Here is a 25,661-nt window from a genome sequence, read left to right as displayed (position 1 = left end):
TTGGAACTGGTGCCAGCTTGGGTCTGCACGGCGCATTTGGCAATGCAGAAATTTCAGCAGGCAGCCGGCCACTAAGGGCCCCTGGGCACAGGAGAGAAATGCCACCCTCTACACAAGGAAGTGTAACTCACCACCTCAGTTTCCTGATGGCAGGTTGCTGCAGGCATTTGTGACTCTTAAACCTGCCGGACCTTGCGGTGGTGGCAGCTTGGATCCACGAGGCATCCTGCGCAATGCGGAATTTCAGCAGGCAGCCGGTGAGTCCAGGCCACAGGCCCCTGAACACTAATGCTGACCCTTTTCCCAGGTAAGCAAACCTCAGCACACCAGGTTCTTGTGGCAGATGGCAGGAGACAAGTGCCGAGGCCAAAGGGCTGGAGTTGGAACTGGTGCCAGCTTGGGTCTGCTAGGCGTATTTGGCAATGCAGAAATTTCAGCAGGCAGCCGGCCACTAAGGACTCCTGGGCCTCCTGAACAACAATGCCGCCCTTTACACAGCTAAGTGTAACTCACCAGCTCAGGTTTCTGATGGCAGGGTGCTGCAGGCATTTCTGACTCTCAAACCAGCCTGACTTTGCAGTGGTGGCAGCTTGCGTCCAGGAGGCATCCTGCGCAAGGCGGAATTTCAGCAGGCAGCCAGTCACTCCACTCCACAGGCCCCTTAAAACTAGTGCTGATCCTTTTCCCAGGTAAGCAAACCTCAGCAGCCCAGGTTGGTGTGGCAGATTGCTGCAGGCGCTTGGGACTCTGAAACCAGCCTGATTTTGTGGTCGTAGCAACTTTGGTCCGGGAGGCATCCTGCACAACGCAGAACATCAGGTGGCAGACGGCCAGTCACTCAGGGCCACAGGCCCCTGAACACTAATGCTGACCCTTTTCCCAGGTAAGCAAAACTCAGCACACCAGGTTCATGTGGCACATGGCAGGAGACACGTGCCGAGGCCAAAGGGCTGGAGTTGGAACTGGTGCCAGCTTGGGTCTGCACGGCGTATTTGGCAATGCAGCATTTCAGCAGGCAGCCGGCCACTAAGGGCCCCTGGGCACAGGAGAGAAATGACACCCTCTACACAAGGAAGTGTAACCCACCAGCTCAGTTTCCTGATGGCAGGTTGCTGCAGGCATTTGTGACTCTTAAACCTGCCGGACCTTGCGGTGGTGGCAGCTTGGATCCACGAGGCATCCTGCGCAATGCGGACATTCAGCAGACAGCTGGTCACTCCAGGCCACAGGCTTCTGAACACTAGTGCTGACCCTTTTCCCAGGTAAGCAAACCTCAGCACACCAGGTTCATGTGGCAGATGGCAGGAGACACGTGCCGAGGCCAAATGGCTGGAGTTGGAACTGGTGCCAGCTTGGGTCTGCACGGCGTATTTGGCAATGCAGAAATTTCAGCAGGCAGCCGGCCACTAAGGGCCCCTGGGCACAGGAGAGAAATGCCACCCTCTACACAAGGAAGTGTAACTCACCAGCTCAGGTTTCTGATCGCAGGGTGCTGCAGGCATTTCTGACTCTCAAACCAGCCTGACTTTGCAGTGGTGGCAGCTTGCGTCCAGGCGGCATCCTGCGCAATGCGGAATTTCAGCAGGCAGCCGGTCACTCCACGCCACAGGCCCCTTAAAACTAGTGCTGACCCTTTTCCCAGGTAAGCAAACCTCAGCAGCCCAGGTTCGTGTGTGAAGCCCTAAAGCAGATAGCCTTCCAGAAGTAATGGGTTAAAACATGGAATGAGAAGCATGTAAAGAAGGGCCTAGCACTAGAACACACGGAGAAAGCACAGCACTAGGAAAACAGAGCAATAAATTAGATAAAAGGTAGAGCATCATGACAGGAGAAGAGGTAGGTATAGGAGAAACTAATAAGCTAAGCAGGTTTAGAGCCAGCAATGTCAAAACGACCCTAAGGGTTTTGCCAAGCCACGGGATCTAAGCCAAGTACACCGGGAATTGACCAAATTAGGAAAAGAGTTCAAAAGTTTAAAGAGGAAGACTCATCGGAAAGACCCCGTCTATGATGAAGGCAACAGGAACGACCACCTGAAAATTCCCCAAAAGAGATGTCTCCACCTACGCTCCGCCCACGCTCCGCCTACACCACGCCCCATATGAATATGCATGATTATGTATCTGATCTGATGTAATCCTATACCCAAAATTGTATATAAGGCTTGCTTTTGCTATGTGAACTCAGAAATCCATTTTGTGATTTCTCCGACGCGTCGCTAATAAAAATACCTCCTGCTTAATTGACTTAAGCTGAGTCTGATTAGGCAGTCACTCTGCCTGTTTGGGGCAAAATTTGGCATCATTTTCTGGCGACCCAGATGGGACACTAGACGGGAGAGCAGACCCTTGAACGTCCTCCGGAGCTGGGTCCGGGGCCGGGACCCTCGGGCGCCCCTGACAGATTTTTGTCAGAAGAGACTCCCCCCCCCGGACCAGCGCTCTTCGGTGGACGAGAGGTTTCCTGCATCTCCTGCTCCAATTAAGAGGTATTTTAATTGTTTATTGCATATTGAATTTGGAACAAAGCGCTTTAATTGGGAAACGGGGACTAGACGTAGTCGCCCGACGGGAGCCATAGGGACGCCTTGGCATAATCCCATTTGGTATTGGGGTTTGAGTCCCCATTTGGTATTGGATTTGGTATTGGGGTTTGAGTCCCCATTTGGTATTGGGGTTTGAGTCCCCATTTGGTATTAGTTTTGGTATTGGGGTTTGAATCCCCATTTGGTATTGGTTTTGGTATTGGGGTTTGAGTCCCCATTTGGTATTGGGGTTTGAGTCCCCATTTGGTATTGGTTTTGGTATTGGGGTTTGAGTCCCCATTTGGTATTGGTTTTGGTATTGGGGTTTGAGTCCCCATTTGGTATTGGATTTGGTATCGAGGTTTGAGTCCCCATTTGGAATCAGAGTATTTGTTAAAAGAGTGAAAAAAAAAAAAAGAAAAAAAGAAAAAGAAAAAAAAGGAAAAAGGAAAAAAAAAAGGAAGAAAAAAAAAAAAAAAAAAAAAAAAGAAAAAGAAAAAAAAAGGAAAAAGGAAAAAAAAGGAAGAAAAAAAAAAAGAAAAAAAAAAAGAAAAAGAAAAAGAAAGAAAAAGGGAAAAAAAAAAAAAAAAAAAGGGAAGAAAGAGAAGGAAAAGAAAAAAAGGAAAGGAAAAGAGTATTTGTTAAAAGAGTGTATGTTTTTCCTTAATGCTGTTGTTTTGTTTGAATTTTTAAAAGCGTTGTTGCTTTTTTGAATTTTTAAACTACGCCTGGGAATGTATCCAGCCAGGTCCGGGACCTTGTCCAATTTTTCCCTTTCTCTGATAAGGTTTTGAGGAGATACATTTGTGCTACACCTTTATTTAACTGTTATGTTGTTTGCAAGAATCTCGTAAAAGATTTGGTATTTTGTGTTAACTGTAACCTTTTTGTGTGTAAGAATTTATTGTGATATCATCTGCAAACTGTACCTTGGTTTACAGCTGTTTTACGGGTGTGTAATAGCCCGAAGTTGACCAGTATCGGTACTATAGGTTTGCCAGCGACATCTCGGGGTAAAGCGGTGTACTTTGATAGACCGGAAAGGTAGGACGGTTTGGATTAAAGTGTGTGGGTGTGGATGAGAGTGGATGAGACGCGATTGGAAATTGTGTGTATGAAGTGTTAAAATAAATTGACATACAGTGTTTGCGAGAAAGAGATTAAACCGAAAACGCAGACACAGAAAATAGCCATGGGAGGTCAACAGAGCAAGGACGTAAATATGAAAACCCCCTTAGGATGTATCTTAAAGCACTGGAAAGACTTGGGAAGAATTCAGGGGGGGTACCCCATTAAAATCAGGGATCGATGAGAAGATAAGCAGCCCTCAGGGACTAGATAGTCCACAGGGGTCAAGAAGCTACATGGATGCTGACAGCCCACCCAGACTAGAAGTCGAAGGGGAGAAAGGCAGTCCGTCAGGAGTGGAGAGCCGAAGGGAGACACGTAGCCTGCCCAAACTCAGTCCATATGAAGATAACCACACACCCAGAAGTGGAGGCATCTGTAGAATGGAAACCAGCACACCAAGGACTGGGGACAAAAGTAACTCACTGGGAAGTGACGTCTCTAAATTGAGATATAGTGAGAAGAATGATGAGACGTGAAAGGGAGGCAGAGAACAGCTCACAGAAACTGAATATAGTAATTCAGATAGAGGATAGGAGAAGTTGAAGAGAAGAAAAAAAGAAGACGGGAAGATAGCTCAGTAGTGGCTGTAGCAGTGGCAGCTCAGAAGACAGGTTACTCGGAACCTGGAACTAGGGGAAGAGGTAGAGGCAACCCAATAGGAGGGAGGGGGAGGTACCAACCCCACCCAACTAGAGTAGGGCCAAATCAGTGTGCTTACTGCCTAGAAATGAGACACTGGAAGCAAGAATGCCCCCGACTAAGGGAAAGGCTGATGGCCACTACTACTACCACACATCAGGATAGTGAATTAGGGGGACCGGTGGGCCGTACCCTAGCAGACCCACTGGTTAAAATGGAGCTAGGAGAAGGTAAAAAGGAATTGAACTTTTTGTTTGACACGGGAGCAACCTTTTCGGTTTTAAATCAGGAATTGGTACCTAAAAGTGATGAATTTGTACAAGTTGTGGGAGCAACAGGCCAACCAGAAAAGGCTTACTTTTTGAAACCTATTAAATACAAAATTGGGAAACAAATGGGAATTCACCAGTTCCTGTATTTACCAAATTCGCCAAAACCCTTATTGGGGAGAGACCTATTGGAAAACTTGGGAGCCGTAATAAAGTTCAACAAAGACAAATTGGAATTTCAAGTAAATGAGGAACAACTGATTACAGCTATAAGCCTAACAATCAGTTGTGTAGAACCCAAACCTGAGAGTCAAAAGATCTTTGCTTTTGAGTGGGAGTCTGTAGATAGAGGGAGAAAGACCCAGCTCACCTGGACAGTATTACCCCAAGGATGGGCCAATTCCCCCATGATTTTTGGGAACCAATTAGCCAAAGAATTAGAACAGTGGGGAAGGCCGCTGGGAGATGGTACCCTTCTGCAGTACGTAGACGACCTCCTAATAGCAACAGTGACAGAGGAAGAATGCATTGAATGGACCATTTCCTTGCTAAATTTCCTGGGTTTAAGCGGATATCGAGTCTCTCAACAGAAAGCACAGCTGGTGCAAAAGGAAGTGGTGTACCTGGGATACGAAGTCTCCAGAGGACAGCGATCCCTGGGAGCAGCTAGGAAAGAGGCCATCTGCCAGATGCCTAAACCAGAGACGGTGAGAGATCTGCGAGCCTTTCTGGGGATGACAGGTTGGTGTCGGCTATGGATCTACCAGTACGGAATACTCGCTAAACCATTGTATGACTTGTTGAAGGGATCCAAGAATGTCCTAGTGTGGACTCCCGAAGCAGAAGGGGCCTTCAAGAAGTTAAAGCTGGAACTAATGAGAGCACCAGCCTTAGGTCTCCCAGATGTATCAAAACCATTCTGGCTGTTCTCCCATGAGCGACAAGGGATGGCCTTAAGAGTCCTAGCACAGCAGTTGGGACCACATAAGAGAGCTGTGGCCTACTTCTCCAAGCAGCTAGATGAAGTAAGTAAAGGATGGCCAGGCTGTCTGAGGGCAGTGGCCGCAGTGATAATTAACGTAGAAGAGGCCAGGAAGCTCACGTTGGGTCAAAAGGTGACTGTGCTGGTATCTCACACTGTGTCGGCTGTGCTGGAACAGAAAGGCAATCATTGGTTGTCGCCCTCCAGATTCCTAAAATACCAGGCCATCCTGGCTGAATCAGATGATGTAACTATTCAGGTAACTAACATTGTGAACCCAGCTTCATTTCTAGAAGGAAGAGCCCCAGCAGAATCCATTGAACACGACTGCCTAGAAACAATTGAAGCCGTCTACTCCAGTCGTCCGGATCTCAAAGAGGAGCCGTTCGAAGATGCAGACAACTGGTTCTCGGATGGCAGCAGCTTTGTGAAGCAGGGAGTAAGACTGGCTAGCTATGCAATTACTACCACAGAAGAAGTAATTGAGTCAAACTCTTTGCCTGCGGGGACTTCAGCCCAAAAGGCAGAGCTGATAGCTCTGACTCGAGCTTTGGAATTGGCAGAGAACATGCAAATTAATATATGGACTGACTCTAAATATGCCTTTTCCATTGTGCATGCCCATGGGGCCATCTGGAAAGAAAGAGGACTGTTGACTACGCAAGGGAAAACAGTCAAGCATGCAGAGGAGATTCTACGATTGCTAAAGGTGGTCCAACTCCCAGCACAAGTGGCCATAATGCATTGTAAGGGACACCTGAAAGGTAATACTATTCCAGAAATAGGGAACAGGAAGGCAGATACAGAAGCTAAATTGGCTGCCACAAGGGCTAGGGAAGTGAAAGTAATAGCCCTAATACCAGGAGAACTGGATACCAATATCCAGCCAGATTACCAGGAATCAGATCATAGATGGATTCAAAGGAATAAGGGCAAAATACTAGAAAATGGTTGAGGTAGATTGGAAACGGGACAGCTAGTAATACCAGGAAACGTGATGTGGCAGTTTGTAAAAGCAGAACATGAAAAAGCCCACTGGGGCTTGGATCCGCTCTATCAGTACCTGCAAGCTAAGATAGCAGGGCCAAAATTATTTACCACCATAAAACATGTCACATCCCAGTGTGAGCGATGCCTGAAGAACAACCCGAATACAGGGACTAGGATACACCAGGGAGCAATAAATCGAGGTAAATTCCCAGGTGAAGTATGGCAAATTGATTTTTCTGAACTCCCAAGAAAAGGGGGGTTTCGGTACCTGTTGGTATTAACTGACACATTTTCTGGGTGGCCTGAAGCATTCCCCTGTAGGACAAATAAGGAAAGAGAGGTAACTAGAGTACTGTTGAATGAAATTATTCCACGGTTTGGGGTACCGAAGAGCATTTCTTCGGATAGAGGTACACATTTCTGTGCAAATGTAGTGAAAGCAATAAGCAAAGCATTACAAATCAATTGGCAATTGCACACGCCCTACCGTCCACAGGCCAGTGGGCAAGTGGAAAAGATGAATCATCTTATCAAACAGCAAATTGCTAAAATATGCCAAGAGACTAATTTGCAGTGGTATCAAGCTTTGCCTATTGCTCTGCTGAGATTAAGAGTCAAGCCAAGATCGAAGGAAAAGTTAAGTCCTTTTGAAATTCTATATGGTAGACCTTATGCTATGCAAGCTGTAAATGGAGATGTCATAGACCAGATTGGCAATCAATACATTTACGATTATGTAATTGCGGTGGGGAAACAGTTTGATAAGAATGCTGCTGTGATGATAGAGCACCAACCTAAGCAACCGGATTGCAAATTGCATCCGTTTAACCCCGGTGATTGGGTGTATGTTAAGAATCTTTTAGGAAAACCCCTACAAGAAAAGTGGGAGGGACCTTTCCAAGTGCTGCTGACTACCTTCACCGCGGTTCGGATCAAGGAACGACCTACGTGGATCCACTATTCACGGGTCAAGAGAGCTCCGGAAAACAAACAAGAGGAGATTAAACCTGCCCTAGATGTACAGACTTCTGAGACTTCTGAGTCAGCTGTCTCCGCAGGATCACGTGAGAATCCAACATAAACTAACATTGACTTTGCCAAAACCTTTATCTCTCATAGCAGAATTTAATGCCGAAGCTAGAGCTGCATTGCGTAGCACACCAATACAGTGGACAGGGTGGGTTGAAACATATAGTCAACAAGGACCTGACCCACAGGACCCTATTCACGATCAGCCGTGTTTTGGGTGTGGGGAAAGAAATTGTGAGGGACTAATTGGATTTCTTTGTGGAGGTTGCGATAGAAAATTTTGGAACGTACAAAGTCGTTTACTGGACCTCCAATGTTATGAGTGTAGCTGCAAAGAAGCAAGGGAAAATGACGCCTATTTGGCCTTAGAGAAATTCGCCAATAGGCCCATTTTAGAGGCTAGGGAATTGTTTGAAGCTCCCGAACAAATTGTATTAGGGTGGTGCCATTGGAGAGTACACCGCTGGTTACAATATTGTTTGAAACTTAGTCGTTCTAAGGTTTTATTGACCCGTTGCTATTCTTCTGTCCCACGACATCCACTAACAAGTGACCAAATAGGACCCTTTAAAAAACAAAGAGATTTAGACACTGAACTAGAAAAGGTTATTTTACGAGTAAAACAAATTCACATCAAGCAACGAGAACGCCAAAAGAAACAAAATTGACAGCCAGACATTATGACCCCGACTCCACCCCAAACCTTTACAACTCTGATCATTGGACTCTCGATAAGTATAGCTCTTCCCCAAGACTCTTCCCCAATAGACCCATGGTCTCATGCACATCAGTGTATCCACCCGGAATTAGGAATGAGCGGACCCTATTTCGAGGTTTATGCCTTACGTAACAATCAGCCATATGCAAGGGAAGTATGGGATCAGCCCTCCATGATAGCATACAAGGGAGACCAAATCCAAATTGGGTGTCGAGAGCTTGACCCAGCAGGAGAAAGAGAAGGAAAAACAAGGCGGCTGGTATTAACAATTCAACCCTTGATGCCAGCCTCTAAACAAAATCTAATTACCTTTAGTCTAGTGAAAATGGGCAAGCCTATTGCCTGGACTCAACAAAAGGGCCCAATTTCATGTCAGTGGAGCGACTTCAGGGAAGATCCACCTGGGTCACAACCCCGAAACTCGGTGATTTATAGAGAAGATTCACTTGGGGAGCTACACCCTCAAAACATAACCTATGACCCTCACCCCTTCTCCATTCTCCGGGAGAAATTGTAGCATCTAGTGGTCCTGAGGGAGGAAAAGCACTGTGTGAGATGGCATTTAGATTGGATCAGTCAATGACGTTCACATGTGAAAGGGAGTTGAAAACACTGGGACAGGGTTTTAGCTCCCTCGGGCGTGCTCTCGGGCGTGCTGTCGAATATAAGATACAATTACCAGGAGACGTGATCCCATTGTATCCAGATCTAGACTTGCCTCAAGAAACCACCCTACCAGTAGAGTGTAAAGCAGTACACAACCTAACCTTTATAGGGCCTCAGGTGATAAGAAAATCTAACGAACTAAAATTATTGTTAGACCCCACTTATTCCCTGAAAAAGGTGCAAATGAACATTCACACCGATATTACTTATTTGCAAAAGGATTGCCGACCATTTATACAGCAAAGCCTTAAGGGATGGAATGCATGGCTAGCGACAAGGTCTCATCACAGAAAAACAAAAAGAGATCTAAGTGGGTGGATTGGCACCGGATTTGGCATAGTAAACACAATAGATCAAGAGGTATTAGTAAACAAATTAAGTACCGTCACATCGAGCTTAGGAAAGCTTAAGGTGCCTCTCAGTACATCCATGCTTACATTAGCTGAAACACAATCGCTAGTGGTGAAATTACTAACCATGGTAGCAAACCATACTGCAGAGGATTTTGTAAAGCTCACTGACTACACAGGGGAACTCAGCAGAGACGTTGCACTCGCTATCCAATGCTCTCAGACGCAACAATGGGTACAATCAGTAGCGGCAGGAATAATGAGAGAAGGAACGTCAGGTATATTACCTCAAGAAATAAGGGAAACAATATTAAAGGACAATCACACTACACAATTTGAGAGGGACCACCAGGCTTGGTGGCAACTAGTGAACTTCACCTATGAGCCTCAACAAGAACACATTGAAGCTTATGTCCTCACCATTAGTGCGGCAGAAGAAAGAGCTATTTTTCCCATCCTCACTCTAGGGACAACACACCAAGAAGTCGTTGTTAGGCCAATAAACCATAACGTCTGGGCCAGTTATGATTACACCAAAAATAGGTGGCAATCGGTTAGCACAGAAGCGTGCATCCCTAGAGGACAATTAGGCTATGTTTGCGAAAATGCTGTGGTAGAAGCCGAAGATTTATGCTTAGATGCTGAAAATAGTGTATGTACCTTAGAAATGCTTCCACATGATAGAACCCAATCACAAGTTTACTATATAGGAAATGGGTGTGCTTGCGTAAGGACAGCTTGTGACAACGTCACTATAGATAATTGCCTAGAAGAGACTAACAATACTAACTTTTGTGTATGCAACTTTACCAAGATCATAGGTTGTGATTTTCATTACACTGTCCCAATAACTACCCAACAGCTAATTAACGCAAATTTCAACCTATATCAAGAGATACCGAAATTACAAATAGGGATGGACGTCAAAATTCTCAAAGCAATGCTTGCACACCCTGAAGTAAAGAAACTGGTGCAAAAGGTGAATCAAACAACTAGACGAACGGTATGGCAGGTAGAACACAATTCAGAAAAGATAAAGAATGTCCTGACCGAAGTAGAACAAGTAGGCCAGCATCACTGGTGGGACATCTTTACAGGATACTCCCCAACAGCTACACAGGTCTTCCATTACCTGGTGCACCCAATGCTAGTAGTAATTGTAGCTTTGTTATTACTAACTCTTACAAACATTTGTTTGTGGTGGAGATTAAGGGGCATAATGAAGAGGACCCAAATGATTTGGGCAATGGTACGAGCCTATCAGCGTCCTGTAGGACCAGAACTTGACGAAAGAATTCGTAAGTTACAAGAAAAAGGGGGGAAATGAAGCCCTAAAGCAGATAGCCTTCCAGAAGTAATGGGTTAAAACATGGAATGAGAAGCATGTAAAGAAGGGCCTAGCACTAGAACACACGGAGAAAGCACAGCACTAGGAAAACAGAGCAATAAATTAGATAAAAGGTAGAGCATCATGACAGGAGAAGAGGTAGGTATAGGAGAAACTAATAAGCTAAGCAGGTTTAGAGCCAGCAATGTCAAAACGACCCTAAGGGTTTTGCCAAGCCACGGGATCTAAGCCAAGTACACCGGGAATTGACCAAATTAGGAAAAGAGTTCAAAAGTTTAAAGAGGAAGACTCATCGGAAAGACCCCGTCTATGATGAAGGCAACAGGAACGACCACCTGAAAATTCCCCAAAAGAGATGTCTCCACCTACGCTCCGCCCACGCTCCGCCTACACCACGCCCCATATGAATATGCATGATTATGTATCTGATCTGATGTAATCCTATACCCAAAATTGTATATAAGGCTTGCTTTTGCTATGTGAACTCAGAAATCCATTTTGTGATTTCTCCGACGCGTCGCTAATAAAAATACCTCCTGCTTAATTGACTTAAGCTGAGTCTGATTAGGCAGTCACTCTGCCTGTTTGGGGCAAAATTTGGCATCATGTGCCAGATTGATGGAGGCGCTCGGGACTCTCAAACGAGCTGGACTCGGCACAGATTGCAGCGTAGGTCCAGGAGGCATCCTGCGCAATGCGGACATTCAGCAGACAGCCGGTCACTCAGGGCCACAGGCCCCTGAACACTAATGCTGACCCTTTTCCCAGGTAAGCAAAACTCAGCAGCCCAGGTTGGTGTGGCAGATGGCAGGAGACACGTGCCGAGGCCAAAGGGCTGGAGTTGGAACTGGTGCCAGCTTGGGTCTGCACGGCGTATTTGGCAATGCAGCATTTCAGCAGGCAGCCGGCCACTAAGGGCCCCTGGGCACAGGAGAGAAATGCCACCCTCTACACAAGGAAGTGTAACTCACCAGCTCAGTTTCCTGATGGCAGGTTGCTGCAGGCATTTGTGACTCTTAAACCTGCCGGACCTTGCGGTGGTGGCAGCTTGGATCCATGAGGCATCCTGCGCAATGCGGAATTTCAGCAGGCAGCCGGTCACTCCAGGCCACAGGCCCCTGAACACTAATGCTGACCCTTTTCCCAGGTAAGCAAACCTCAGCACACCAGGTTCGTGTGGCAGATGGCAGGAGACACGTGCCGAGGCCAAATGGCTGGAGTTGGAACTGGTGCCAGCTTGGGTCTGCACGGCGTATTTGGCAATGCAGCATTTCAGCAGGCATCCGGCCACTAACAGCCCCTGGGCCTCCTGAACACCAATGCCGCCCTTTACACAGCTAAGTGTAACTCACCAGCTCAGGTTTCTGATCGCAGGGTGCTGCAGGCATTTCTGACTCTCAAACCAGCCTGACTTTGCAGTGGTAGCAGCTTGGATCCACGAGACATCCTGCGCAATGCGGACATTCAGCAGACAGCCGGTCGCTCCGGGCCACAGGCCCCTGAACACTAGTGCTGACCCTTTTCCCAGGTAAGCAAACCTCAGCAGCCCAGGTTCGTGTGCCAGATTGATGGAGGTGCTTGGGAATCTCAAACGAGCTGGACTCGGCACAGATTGCAGCGTCGGTCCAGGAGGCATCCTGCGCAATGCGGACATTCAGCAGACAGCCGGTCGCTCCGGGCCACAGGCCCCTGAACACTAGTGCTGACCCTTTTCCCAGGTAAGCAAACCTCAGCAGCCCAGGTTCGTGTGCCAGATTGCTGCAGGCGCTTCGGACTCTGAAACCAGCCTGATTTTTTGGTGATAGCAACTTTGGTCCAGGAGGCATCCTGCACAACACAGAACATCAGGTGGCAGACGGCCGGTCACTCAGGGCCACAGGCCCCCGAACACTAATGCTGACCCTTTTCCCAGGTAAGCAAAACTCAGCAGCCCAGGTTCATGTGGCAGATGGCAGGAGACACGTGCCGAGGCCAAAGGGCTGGAGTTGGAACTGGTGCCAGCTTGGGTCTGCACGGCGCATTTGGCAATGCAGAAATTTCAGCAGGCAGCCGGCCACTAAGGGCCCCTGGGCACAGGAGAGAAATGCCACCCTCTACACAAGGAAGTGTAACTCACCAGCTCAGTTTCCTGATGGCAGGTTGCTGCAGGCATTTGTGACTCTTAAACCTGCCGGACCTTGCGGTGGTGGCAGCTTGGATCCACGAGGCATCCTGCGCAATGCGGAATTTCAGCAGGCAGCCGGTCACTCCAGGCCACAGGCCCCTGAACACTAATGCTGACCCTTTTCCCAGGTAAGCAAACCTCAGCAGCCCAGGTTGGTGTGGCAGATTGCTGCAGGCGCTTGGGACTCTGAAACCAGCCTGATTTTGTGATGGTAGGGACTTTGGTCCGGGAGGCATCCTGCACAACGCAGAACATCAGGTGGCAGACGGCCGGTCACTCAGGGCCACAGGCCCCTGAACACTAATGCTGACCCTTTTCCCAGGTAGGCAAACCTCAGCACACCAGGTTCTTGTGGCAGATGGCAGGAGACAAGTGCCGAGGCCAAAGGGCTGGAGTTGGAACTGGTGCCAGCTTGGGTCTGCTAGGCGTATTTGGCAATGCAGAAATTTCAGCAGGCAGCCGGCCACTAAGGACTCCTGGGCCTCCTGAACAACAATGCCGCCCTTTACACAGCTAAGTGTAACTCACCAGCTCAGGTTTCTGATGGCAGGGTGCTGCAGGCATTTCTGACTCTCAAACCAGCCTGACTTTGCAGTGGTGGCAGCTTGCGTCCAGGAGGCATCCTGCGCAAGGCGGAATTTCAGCAGGCAGCCAGTCACTCCACTCCACAGGCCCCTTAAAACTAGTGCTGATCCTTTTCCCAGGTAAGCAAACCTCAGCAGCCCAGGTTGGTGTGGCAGATTGCTGCAGGCGCTTGGGACTCTGAAACCAGCCTGATTTTGTGGTCGTAGCAACTTTGGTCCGGGAGGCATCCTGCACAACGCAGAACATCAGGTGGCAGACGGCCAGTCACTCAGGGCCACAGGCCCCTGAACACTAATGCTGACCCTTTTCCCAGGTAAGCAAAACTCAGCACACCAGGTTCATGTGGCACATGGCAGGAGACACGTGCCGAGGCCAAAGGGCTGGAGTTGGAACTGGTGCCAGCTTGGGTCTGCACGGCGTATTTGGCAATGCAGCATTTCAGCAGGCAGCCGGCCACTAAGGGCCCCTGGGCACAGGAGAGAAATGACACCCTCTACACAAGGAAGTGTAACCCACCAGCTCAGTTTCCTGATGGCAGGTTGCTGCAGGCATTTGTGACTCTTAAACCTGCCGGACCTTGCGGTGGTGGCAGCTTGGATCCATGAGGCATCCTGCGCAATGCGGACATTCAGCAGACAGCTGGTCACTCCAGGCCACAGGCTTCTGAACACTAGTGCTGACCCTTTTCCCAGGTAAGCAAACCTCAGCACACCAGGTTCATGTGGCAGATGGCAGGAGACACGTGCCGAGGCCAAATGGCTGGAGTTGGAACTGGTGCCAGCTTGGGTCTGCACGGCATATTTGGCAATGCAGAAATTTCAGCAGGCAGCCGGCCACTAAGGGCCCCTGGGCACAGGAGAGAAATGCCACCCTCTACACAAGGAAGTGTAACTCACCAGCTCAGGTTTCTGATCGCAGGGTGCTGCAGGCATTTCTGACTCTCAAACCAGCCTGACTTTGCAGTGGTGGCAGCTTGCGTCCAGGCGGCATCCTGCGCAATGCGGAATTTCAGCAGGCAGCCGGTCACTCCACGCCACAGGCCCCTTAAAACTAGTGCTGACCCTTTTCCCAGGTAAGCAAACCTCAGCAGCCCAGGTTCGTGTGCCAGATTGATGGAGGCGCTCGGGACTCTCAAACGAGCTGGACTCGGCACAGATTGCAGCGTAGGTCCAGGAGGCATCCTGCGCAATGCGGACATTCAGCAGACAGCCGGTCACTCAGGGCCACAGGCCCCTGAACACTAGTGCTCACCCTTTTCCCAGGTAAGCAAAACTCAGCAGCCCAGGTTGGTGTGGCAGATGGCAGGAGACACGTGCCGAGGCCAAAGGGCTGGAGTTGGAACTGGTGCCAGCTTGGGTCTGCACGGCGTATTTGGCAATGCAGCATTTCAGCAGGCAGCCGGCCACTAAGGGCCCCTGGGCACAGGAGAGAAATGCCACCCTCTACACAAGGAAGTGTAACTCACCAGCTCAGTGTCCTGATGGCAGGTTGCTGCAGGCATTTGTGACTCTTAAACCTGCCGGACCTTGCGGTGGTGGCAGCTTGGATCCACGAGGCATCCTGCGCAATGCGGAATTTCAGCAGACAGCCGGTCACTCCGGGCCACAGGCCCCTGAACACTAGTGCTGACCCTTTTCCCAGGTAAGCAAACCTCAGCACACCAGGTTCATGTGGCACATGGCAGGAGACACGTGCCGAGGCCAAATGGCTGGAGTTGGAACTGGTGCCAGCTTGGGTCTGCTAGGCGTATTTGGCAATGCAGCATTTCAGCAGGCAGCCGGCCACTAACAGCCCCTGGGCCTCCTGAACACCAATGCCGCCCTTTACACAGCTAAGTGTAACTCACCAGCTCAGGTTTCTGATGGCAGACTGCTGAGACCACTTGGGACCCTCAAACCTATCTGACTTAAACGTTGTGGCAGCGTGGGTCCACGACACATCCTTGAATACAGAATTTCAGCAGGCAGCCGGCCACTAAGGGCCCCTTGGCCTCCTGACCGTGAACGCCTGCCCATTCCTCAGCTAAGCGTCACTCAGCCACCCAGGTTCCTGATGGGAGATAGCATGAGGCACGTGCCATGGCCACCGCAGCTGGAGTTACCACTGGTGCAGGCTTGGGTCTGGTAGGCATATTTGGCAAAGCAGTAATTTCAGCAGGCAGCCAGCCACTCCAGGGAAGGCCAATGCCAGCCCTTTCCTAGAAGAAGAAACCTCAGCAGCCCAGGTTCCTTGCTAAAGAATGCTGGAGCCATTTGGGTCCCTCAAACCTGCCTGACTTAAAGGTGGTGGCAGCTTGGGTCTGGGAGGCATCCTGCACAATGCAGAGTGGAGGAAAGGGAGCGAGACAAGGCGAATACGGGGAAAAGGAAAGAGGGCTAGGGAGAGGGGCAGGCGCGGAAGCCTCACTGAGCCCCTCCCAAGGTGGCGGCCTCTCTATGCAGAGCTGCTCTGCCCACAAGGCAGCAGCACTGCCGCCCGCCCCAGCCGGGGGCGCAGCGCGCCTCGGGGCTGCGGGCAGGGAAGGCGGCAAAAAAGAACAGGCGCGACCCCCACCAAAAACTGCTCTGAAATAAATGCCCCAAATAAACCAGTAAGAAGAAAAAAAACCCTCCTGCCTCTAACCTAATAGGATAAAAAAGGAAAACAGCAAACAAAACCGAGTAATTTCTTTTAAGAAATATTTAAATATTTTTTAAAATATTTTTTCATAATAATACTCACCTTTATAATGTATATTCATGTATACTGTCTATTTATACATTTTATTTATAAATAAATTTATAGTCTATATTACATCTATTCCTAATACTTAAATTTATTTATATATTTTTATACATATTTTTACATAGTCTGTATATATTTGTTTTAGGATTTTTGCTTCTGTAAAATTTACATTATTTAAAATAATTCCTCTCTTTCTACCTGTATAAAAGCCAAAAAGAACCCCTTTAATTTACATGTAGTTAATTTTTTTTAAATTATATTTTTCATATTTATATCCACATTTATACACAAATATACATTTTGAATATGTTTAATTTTTCATTTTTAATGTTCGATTAATTTATAAATTTTTATAAATTAACCTAACCCTAACCCTATTTATATACTTTTATATGTATCTTCATATAGTTTTTATTTATTTCTGTGTTAGGATTTTTACTTCTGTAACATTTATATTATTTTTTATAAATCCTGCCTCCGCCCAAATTATAGCCAAAAAGAACCCCTTTTTTTTCAACTGTATTTAAATTTTTTTAAATTGATTTTTTCAAGTTTATATTCACATTGACATTTAAAATGTATACTAATGCATACTGTTATTTGTATTCTATATTACATTTCTTCCTGCTATTTATATTTACTTATCTATTTCTAAATATTGAGATATATTTTATATTTATGTATATATTTATATCTTGATTGTAGAACAGTAATATCCATATTCATATTATTTAAAATAAAAGCCCTGCCTCTAACCCAATAAGAACCAAAAAAACCCCAACCCTTTCTTTTAAACAACATTTAAATATATATATCCTTATGTTTTCATATTTAATAGACATTATAAATATAAATGTGAACATAATGTATATTGCTTACTTATACATTTATCTTTATCAATGTCAATTTATAAATAAATTTATATTCTAAATTACATCTACTCCAAGCACTTATATAATCAATATATAAAAATATATGTATAAAAATATATAAATTTCTGTGTTAAGATTTTTACTTCTGTAACAGTTATATTGTTTAAAATAAAACCCCTGCCTCTACTTAAATAAAAGCCAAAAATTCCCTTTCCTTTAAAATATATTTACATATGTTTATATTTATATTCCCACTTATAGAATATAAATAACCTTATATGGCAATATAAATTATATTACAAATCTGCATTTTACTTACATAAATTTATATTTAAATTTATATTCATAGCTTAATAATTTCTCTTTATATATTTATTATATAGTTCTATCTTAATATTCACATTTTTATAATAATTATATTATTTAAAATAAAACCTCTGTCTCTAACCAAATAAAAACCAAAGACACCCCTTCATTTAATTAAATATTTAAAATTCTATTCACATCTACATTTATAATTTTCTTTATAGATATTACATATTAGAGATAATACCTTATATTGATTCATATTTATTATATTAATAAAGAAAATATATAAATATTTAAAGTTAGATATATAAAATAAAAATAATACATTTTATTTATTATATGTACCGATATCTGTATATCAGGATTTCTATTTTTATATTATTTCTATTTATAGTATTTATAAAAAAACCCCAGCCTATAACCTAAAACAACCCAAAAAAATCTCCAATTTATTTTAACATTTTTATATTTACATTCTATATTTTTATATCTTTGTAACATAATAATATATAAATTATAGTCTGTTATATATATATGTTACAATTATATACCATAATTAATATTAACAATTATATACCATAGTTTTATATATGTTTACATATGTTTAATAGTTTTATATATGTATCTGTTATCTATATTTATATTTATATTTACCACTCAAATTTTATATATATTTTTAAATTTATATTTATTTCTATTTTAAATGATATATTAAACCATATAAATTCATTAACCCGACACATCAGAGCCACAACAATACCGTACCTTCGTCAGCAACGGCACGCAGCACACGCTCATCCCATCGCAGCACATCAAAACAAAACCTATTTTTATTACTAACGGAACAAACATCCCACAACATTGAACCCTCATAAAACCTCACATAAACCTAACTGTAAAGAAATTTTAAATCCCACTATAACTAGCCCAAAACCTCCGCACATTCTCATCATAAACTTCCTCCTAAACCAATATCTCAAAAACCCCATAAAACTCAAATACACCTTGAAAATGACACAACTGCTAAGAAAAACCAACACCCACTAAAAATTAAATCAAACCAACTCACTAGACTCAAAACTAAACAGTACTAAAAGAAGCCCCCAAAGCTCTACCTTTATGCTAATGCACAAATAAAAACCAATAATCTATAAAACTTAATTTAAAATTAAAAGAAAACTAACTTATATTTTTTAGTATTTTAACAGTTTAGATTTTTTATTTTTATGCTTTCACTGCCCAAATTAAAAAACATATTGCCTATAAAAACCCACCACGTGAATACCCCTGGCACCAAAAATAAAACTAAAAAAACCTATCGAACCAGAAAGAAAATGGAACTTAGGAAAACCAAAACCATAACGTTCAAGTACTCACACCACATCCCTTACCGGACAGCAACTATAAACAACATCAAACCATACAATCAATTCTAAAAACCACCTTAAAACCACTACATTGAAAAACCTTTCAAAAATTAAACACTGCATTTAACAAAAGCCATCGAATAAATTCACACCCACAAACTCCGGCAGCCCAGCTGGCCCAACCAAAGCTGTATGTTTATGCATACAGTAAACAAAGCCAAAACCCCAGTAATACCTATCACAAGTCTGTGAAAGAAACCTATTGAAATCAATCCAGTCTCAAATACAAACCAACCCATCCAGAAAGTTAGTTCACTCAAAAAACAACTTACACTGAGTTAATCATACCAAGAAATTAAACAACACACCATATACCACCAATGAATATAATAGTCAGGTAAAGAAAAACTACTTTTTTTTTTCTTTTTTTTATTTAAACTAACTTCTTTTATTAGCTAGAACAAAAGATTTTGCCAGGCCTGTAACAACAACAATAACTTCTTTTTCTTCTTCACCTTCTGAAATGTCCCTTCTCACTCCCAAATTCCTTTCAACTCCTGAGTTTACATCCAAGCAAAAAGCAAAATTCATGCGCTCGCGCGTTCGGTGCTCCTGTCAGATTCTCTCTTTCCCTCCACATCTTCTTACACTTTCAGTCTTCATGCTGTCCTGCTGTGATGAGTCTGACAGAAGAACAGGCACATGTTAACAGAGCATTTCCCTCCCCATAGCTGGTTTCCTCAGCGCATTTCACTCAATCCCAAGCCTGCAATGATGCACGCTCACCTGAAGCAGGGGGAGAAATCTGTAAAGGTCACTAAATACATAAAAGCGCATCCCCATTGTTCCATTACTCAGCAGCCCATCCGGCCAAGGTCAGAGCTCGCTGCCCACCGAGGACACGGCAACCAGCAGGGCCCTTTCTCCCACTCTCCAGCACGGACCTGCGAAGCCACAGAGGAGTTTACAGAGACCGGGAGCCGGCGGGACGGGACGGGCGCCCGGCCCGACCTTCCAAAGCTGCCGGCAGCGACGGCGGGGAGAGCCACGGCCCCGCTCCGCCTCCTGCGCCGCCTGCCCGGGGCCGCCCCGCCGGGATTGTCCGGCCCGCGGTCGCTCCCAGCGACTGGAGCGGGGCGGGCGCGGGCCCGGGGGCTCCAGCCTTGTTCCGACGCCGCTCGCCCGCCCCCGCCCGCTGCCCCCGACCCGTGGAGCGCTGCGACCGCGCCTCCGCCGCCCACCGAAACTGGCCCCGCCGGGCCGCCCCCGCCGTTTCTCTCGGTCATTGTGTCCCTTTGCACTCCTGAAATGTCCTTCCCCCGTCCCCGGCATTTACAGACCCTGGCCCGCCCCTCACCCTTCCCTCCCTCGGCAGCGGCGTCCTTGCCCCGCCCCGGGCACCCAGCTGGCTCGGGGGGGTGCAGTACCGCTCTGTGGCCACAGGGCGGCAGATTTACCGGGGTGTGCAATGTTCCCACCCATTTCGCCGCCAACTTGAGAAGGTCAAAGAAAGTCCGCGACATTCGTGACACGCCCTTCCCAAGAAGCCGGCCGAAAGAGGCCCTAGGGAGAGAGAGGGGATAACCCAGATGCCTTTCAGAAACACGCCAAAATGCACCCGCTAGCGCCATCACTGACCCCACAGACTGCATCGGGTACACTTGAAAGGCCACAGAAAATCCCATCGGAGCCGCGCCGGGGCCGGTATTTCATGAAGGCAGCCGATTAGACCGAGCCGGGTCCTCCACTTCCCCGCCCTTTTCGCCGCCATCTGGAGAAGGTCAAGGAACAGTCCGAGACACCCGCGACACGCCACTCCCAACATGGCGGCCTCTCGCCTGCCTGCCGGCGCACGCCTGCAGTACCGCGCTCTGCCCACAAGGCGGCAGCACTGCCGCCCGCCCCAGCCGGGGGCGCAGCGCGCCTCGGGGCTGCGGGCAGCGAAGGCGGCAAAAAACAGGGCGACCCCACGCTGAAATAAAACTCCTCTGAAATAAATGCCAAAAATCTTACCCGATCAGAAGCAAACAAGCCCCCTTGCTTTAAAACCATAAATTTGGTATTTCTATTTCCCGTATTTATACTCACATGCATATTTATAGTGGACATTGATGTAGCATGTAATTTATATAATATAAGTAAATATAAATAATAGGAATAGACAGAATATATTTTGTGGTTTTATAAATATCTTTCTATATTGATTGGATATCTCTATGTTTAAAATTAAAAGCATGATAGAAATGTATTATTTAAAATAAAAATCCCATCCTAATAAATACAAAAAAGCTCTATTCTTTTAAACTGTATTGAAATATTTATATATATATAACTTGCATGACTATATTCACATTTATATTTATAGTTTATATTTAAGCATTATATTAATCATTCTATATAATATGTATCCTATTCAAATAATAGAGATGAATTATTTTTAAAATTATGAACCATATCTACTGCTACAACTTATTTTTTCTTATATTTTTAATTTTTATACTAATCTTTAGCTATTTCTGATCTATTTCTATACTTCGAATTCTACCTTTATATTATCTGTACTTATAATTTTCATACTAAAACCCCTGCTTTTACCAAAAAAAACTAATATTTTAAACTACTTATAAAAAATTAATAAAAAACAACACCCCACTTACTTTATTTATATCTATGGATATGGTGTAATATATAACAAATGATAGATATGATAAATCTATATTTATATCTTTTTCTAGTGTATTTCAGGAAATATAAACTTGTTTCAAATATATGCAGATATTTTATATTTAAAATAATTTAACAATTCTTTATATAACATAAATCAATACCATCCATAATGCATGTAATACTATATATAATTTCTTTCCAATTTTTTCTGGGTGTTTCCTGGGTCTTTTCTTGCCCTTCTTGGAATTTTTTTCTGGGTTTTCTTTGGGTTTTTTCTTGCCCATCTTGGGGGTTTTTCCTGGGTTTTTCTTGCCCATCTTGGGGGGTATTTTCTCATTTTCTTCTGTTTTTTTTCTTGCCCGTCTTCGGGGTTTTTTCAGGGTTTTTTCTTGCCCATCTTGGGGTTTTTTTCTGGGTTTTTTCTTGCCCATCTTCGTCTGTTTTTCTGGGTTTTAAGCCAACATGGGTACATTCCATGTCAGTACATACAATATAACCTGGCTGGAGATTTGCTGTCAGGTTTTGCAACTCATTGTTAAATTTAGAATAAAAAAAGTCACACACAAGGTTAACTCCAGTCAGCATGTGCCCACCCATGCAGAGACGAGCAGACACAGACACAGCCACGTGCTCTCACACACTCTTTCCGCTTAGACGCTCGCTGCGGCCCTGACTCCAGACACTGAGGAACGTGCTGTGACACATCTTCTATCACATCTTCTGGCTGCCGCTCCTTGATGTTAAATGGTAGATTCGGGGAAAGTTGGCAGCTTCAGGGACCTGCAAGACGACAGGAAGTGGCTAAAGAGTGGTTATCTGACAGCTAGGACTTCTCCCCACTCTGGACCAATAAATTATCTACCCAAAATCCCACAAAAGACAGATCAACAGTAAAGTTTTTATAACTGTGCTACCTAACTGTGACTACGTGCCAGGTCAGGGCAGCTGCGTTCGTAAGTGGCACAATGTAAGTACAGACAATATCAGCTGAGGCAAACAGTGCAAGTGTACACAGGGTGTAAGTATACACAATATAGGGTAGCACACTTACATGCTGTGTAAGTACACACAGTACAAGCCAAAATAGGTACACAGAATGTGAGTACACAGAGTATAATCCAACAGAGATACACATGGTATAGGTACATACAAACATAAACCAACACAGGTACATAAAATACAAGCCAGGACTGGAGATAACTTCTGGAAGATGAATTATTGACCTTCACACGCTTTGAGAAGGGTTGGGGTTAGATAGAACCACTGCAGTCACCTAGGGAGGTGAATCTGAAACAAAGTCAGGACAAAAGTCACAGGGCGGCAGGACAGCTAAAGAGCTCCAGATGTCCTGTGTCCATCTACAAATCCCATCTAGAGTCCAACTACACCCCACATTACACATTCCAAGTCCCCGGGCCCTCTCCTATTACAGCTGGCCATGCGGCAGGGCAGAACAGCTCCGGCACCCATATGTGTGCAGACACCCATGACACAGAACGTGACAAACAGGGGGACATCAAACACCACACATCATGCTTGTGGTGAGGGCCTCGAGGGAAGAAGGCAAAAGGGACCCCAAAGACACACTAGGGAACACAGCACACCGGAAACCACGACACAAACCAGAGCTGTTCTGCACTGCCCGCCTGAAAGCTGCCATGAAAAGTAGAGCCTCTCCCTTTAGCTGTCCTAAGAGGCCCTTGGAGAAGTTTGCTTTTCCCTCCGCTAATTTTTAAATCTGTCCCAAGAACTCCCAACCTGCTACGCCCCCATCTCCAGGCCGTGGCTCCCAACTTATCTTCTGGATGATCGGCGACGGGAATCCACGTTGCACCTGAAATGAGTCTGCTTCAGAGAGCCTCGTGATGGCCTGTGAGCCTCTCGGTCAGCTACAATAAAGAAAACCAAAACCAAAGAATGAGTCCAGAGTTATGCGGGCCAAATCCCAGCCAGTCAGCTACTTGCCCTCTCCTGAGTGTGCCTGGCTCCCTCAGGCTCCAGCTTCATCCTGATTCCAAGGCTGTGGCCTTTATTAGGGCTGGCACCTGGGTTAGAGAAAGGCAAAGTTAAATGGCATTCCTGTGAGTGCAGTGGATGACTCTGTGTGCTCTAAGACATGGGAATGCCTCTGCTAGAAGCCTTGTGGGGGGGGGCCCTCAAATAAACAAATAAACACCCTTTCTCACCCTGCTGCCTACAAACCCCCTCCCAAGAACTCCTAACTGGATACCTGCTCACCCTCCCTCTCCCACTCACAATCCTCAACTCACCTGAAGCCTCAATCTCAAACATCATCCTTGACACTGGGCAGATCCCTCTTGTGACATGATCAAGCTGCTGAAAAAATTCTTCTCCTTGAGAGCTGAGCAATAACAACCACTTCTCTCCACGGCTCACCTTGACTGCTGCTATCCAGATTCACTTCCTAAAAAGAAAGACAAAGAAGTGAGCTCTAACAGAGTCACCATGTACACTTCTGCTCCACAGACAAATGGGGCCTCACCTGCTCGGGGGAATCCCCTCACCCGGGATGGGGCCCTCTGGCCCAGATTTAATTCATCTGAATCTGAAAAAAACGTTAGGACAAGAGTCACACTGTTGCAGGACAACTTAAGAGCTCCAGATGTCCTGTGTCCATCTACAAATCCCATCTGGAGTCCAACTACACCCCACATTACACATTCCAAGTCCCCGGGCCCTCTCCTATCGCACCAGGCTATGCGGCAGGGCAGAGCAGCCCCGGCACAAATGTGTGCTGACACCCGTGACACAGGACAGACAGGACAGGACACACAACGGGGACACAACAGGAACAGAAATCTCTTGGCAAGGAAAATGGCTGCAAGGACTGAGAGCATGCAAAAGGAGATGACTGAGTTCAAACTGACGGTGAGCTGATGAGGCTCAGAGAACACTGCAGGAAGAAGATGCTAACTACTGTTCTTGGAATCAATCATTCAAAGATGGATGCCTAGGAATCCTATGGTCAGAATCCTCTGCCTGCCCTCACATTCTTTCAAGCCCTAATCCACCATAATGGATCCAGGTGGGGCACAGCTGTCCGTACAGCTCAGAACAAGACCTGACAAGACATCTGACTGGATGCTTCCAAAGAGAGAACTTTTGACTGGGGAGCTCAGACAGGTATCAGAATTGCATCTCTGGCCTGGGTGCCAGGCCAAGGAATGCAGAGATCACAGATGCTAACAATGATGCCAAGGTTTCTGACAGGCCCCTCAAAGTGCTAAGGTAAAAGACAGGAGATACACAAACAACACATAATGCACAGCAGACAAGTGACACCAGACACACCAGGACTGCTCTGCCCTGAACACCTCAGCACTGTGATCAAAGGTGAGACTTGGCTTTCATGGGGCCTAAGGGGCCACTTCATGGACACCCCCCCACCGCCAAATTGGACTCAAAAACCCTTCCCAGTAATTCCCAAACCAGCACCCTGCCTTCATCCCCTCTGTGGGTCATAGCCCTCTACTTATCTCTCAGACATCTGGCGATGCCAGTCCGTGCCACGTGCAAAGAAAGGCCACCTCGTCAGCTGGGAAGGTCCTGCTGTCACCGGGCTGGTGTCTCTCAGACAGCTAGAGTAAAGAGAACCAAACATCAGTGCCTGATCTTGGCACCCCATCGGCCAAAACCCCACCAGTCTGCTACTCACCGTGCTCCTAGGAAGGCCCGGCACCTGCTAACTCTGACCCTCTGCCATGGATGCAATGCATCTGCACCTGAAAGAAAGTTAGAACATGTGTCAAACACCACCAGGATAACTCACAAGCTGCAAACACCTTAGGTCCATCTAGGAATAGCATCTAGAGCCCAAGTACAGCCCCCATTACAAATTTACACTCCCCAGGGCTTGTCCCATTGCAGCTGGCCGTGCGGCAGGGCAGAACAGCTCCGGCACCCATATGTGTGCAGACACCCGTGACACAGAACGTGACAAACAGGGGGACATCAAACACCACACATCATGCTTGTGGTGAGGGCCTCGAGGGAAGAAGGCAAAAGGGATCCCAAAGACACACTAGGGAACACAGCACACCGGAAACCACGACACAAACCAGAGCTGTTCTGCACTGCCCGCCTGAAAGCTGCCATCAAAAGTAGAGCCTCTCCCTTTAGCTGTCCTAAGAGGCCCTTGGACAAGTTTGCTTTTCCCTCCGCTAATTTTTAAATCTGTCCCAAGAACTCCCAACCTGCTACACCCCCATCTCCAGGCCGTGGCTCCCAACTTATCTTTTGGATGATCGGCGACGGGAATCCACGTTGCACCTGAAATGAGTCTGCTTCAGAGAGCCTCGTGATGGCC

At 46.1% G+C, this 25,661-nt stretch overlaps 2 long non-coding RNA genes across 2 annotated transcripts; both read right to left on the bottom strand.

Annotated features, from left to right (window-relative positions):
- Positions 1-18,949: 18,949 nt before the first annotated feature.
- Positions 18,950-20,013, bottom strand: LOC141729229 (uncharacterized). Its single transcript, XR_012580629.1, has 3 exons — positions 19,909-20,013; positions 19,454-19,611; positions 18,950-19,350 (listed from the first exon to the last, which is right to left on the bottom strand). It is a non-coding gene; the product is annotated as an uncharacterized LOC141729229 (long non-coding RNA).
- A 1,565-nt stretch (positions 20,014-21,578) lies between these two features.
- Positions 21,579-23,085, bottom strand: LOC141729230 (uncharacterized). The gene is made up of 2 exons (XR_012580630.1): positions 22,558-23,085; positions 21,579-22,114 (listed from the first exon to the last, which is right to left on the bottom strand). It is a non-coding gene; the product is annotated as an uncharacterized LOC141729230 (long non-coding RNA).
- Positions 23,086-25,661: the final 2,576 nt, after the last annotated feature.

Source organism: Zonotrichia albicollis, chromosome 5 (genome assembly GCF_047830755.1).
Source record: "Zonotrichia albicollis isolate bZonAlb1 chromosome 5, bZonAlb1.hap1, whole genome shotgun sequence".
NCBI lineage: Eukaryota > Metazoa > Chordata > Aves > Passeriformes > Passerellidae > Zonotrichia > Zonotrichia albicollis.
This window is presented reverse-complemented; position numbering and strand designations above follow the sequence as displayed.